This window comes from Alexandromys fortis, unplaced genomic scaffold, assembly GCF_014885135.2.
Source record: "Alexandromys fortis isolate MF-2015 unplaced genomic scaffold, M_Fortis_MF-2015_v1.1 scaffold_332, whole genome shotgun sequence".
NCBI classification, from domain to species: Eukaryota; Metazoa; Chordata; class Mammalia; order Rodentia; family Cricetidae; genus Alexandromys; species Alexandromys fortis.
The window spans coordinates 591,891-593,452 of NW_026068232.1; positions in this window are offsets into that span (position 1 = coordinate 591,891).

A 1,562-nucleotide genomic window follows, 5' to 3' on the forward strand; every position below is an offset into this window, starting at 1 on the left:
TTTTTTTTTTTTTTTTTTTTTTTTTTTTTTTTTTTTTTTTTTTTTTTTTTTTTGCTTTTGTTATTTCAAGTCTCCATTTCGGACCCTGAACGCTTAGAAGAACAGACTGTCATCTATAAACTCCTTTTTAAGGAAGGGGTGGTACTTGTTAAGAAAGATGTCCATATGCCCAAACATACCAAGCTGGGAGACAAGAATGACCACTGAAGGCCACTGAGGCTCTATGGTCTTGAAACAATATAAAGGAACAGTTTGTCTGGAGACATTTCTATTGGTACTTCAGAAATGAGGGCATCCAGTGGCTCTGAAACTACGTCCACCTCCTTGGAAGTTTGTGCTGCAGCTATCCTGAGTCTGACTGAGGCAGACCTTAAGGCAAGGTACAGAGAGTAAGTGAAATGCAAGATTCACAAGAGGGAAGGCAAACAGAGAGAAGACTGTGGTCCCTGGTTCTGACAAAAACACTGAGGCTGCGGCTAACTCAGCCAATGAATTCCAGTTTGGAGATGGCCTTGGACATGGACAAATGGTCAGCTGCCTCAGTGAAGCTGGAAATTGTTTTGTATTTAACAAACTTAAAAATGCATTGCAGTACATGAAATTAGCTGATAAATAAACTTTTTTCATTTATTTTTTAAAAAAAACACACTTTTTTCTTTCATTTTAAATACCAATCCCAGTTCCCAGTCCTTCCCCTCTTCCCGTCTCCTCCACCTTCCCTTCTCACCCCCATCCACTTCTCCTAAAGGGTAAGGCACTTTGCTTTCTCTCTCCTCTTAAATTCAAGGCTTCTTCTTCCTCTTATTCTTGTTTTATACTTTCAGAAAGTTCATTTATTGCTTTGGGAAAGTCCAAAGAGATAGTTAAACTTTGTAAAAATATAAAACAAGAAGAGAAAGAAGAAGCCGTGAACTTAACGGGAGAGAAATATAACCAGAAAGAACACCACACTGGTAATTGGGATATTATACAGTTTCAAGCTTATATGTGAGTGTAACTAGAGCCAAACTAGCTAAAATAGAAACCTAAATATACAAATGATCTGAATTCCAAGGGAACATGAAGACATCTACACAATAGTATATCATGCTCAGTTTGCTCCAACCTGAAATCTAGAGGTTAAGTAAAAACAAGCATGTAGTTACAGCAGAGATAAAGGAGGGTAACATATTCTTTATCCAGTATAACAGAAACATTTGTGGGGTACAATAGGACTATCCAAATATTGCAGTAAGTAAGCATTCTATGAAAAGAAAACATACGAGGTAAAAATAATATTTAAACACTATTTTGCACTTATGTGAATTGTAATGATTTCTCACTAGTAAACATTTTTTTTTAAATGTGAAATTGAGCTTGGAGGTGGTGGTACACACCTTAAATCTCAGCACCCAGGAGACAGAAGTAACTGGATCTCTGAGTTCAAGGCCAGCCTGATCTACTAGGCAAATTCCAGGACTGCCAGGGTTACCCAGAGAAAAGCTGTCTCAAAGAAGGAGGAGGAGGAGGAGGAGGAGGAGGAGGAGGAGGAGGAGGAGGAGGAGGAGGAGGAGGAGGAGGAG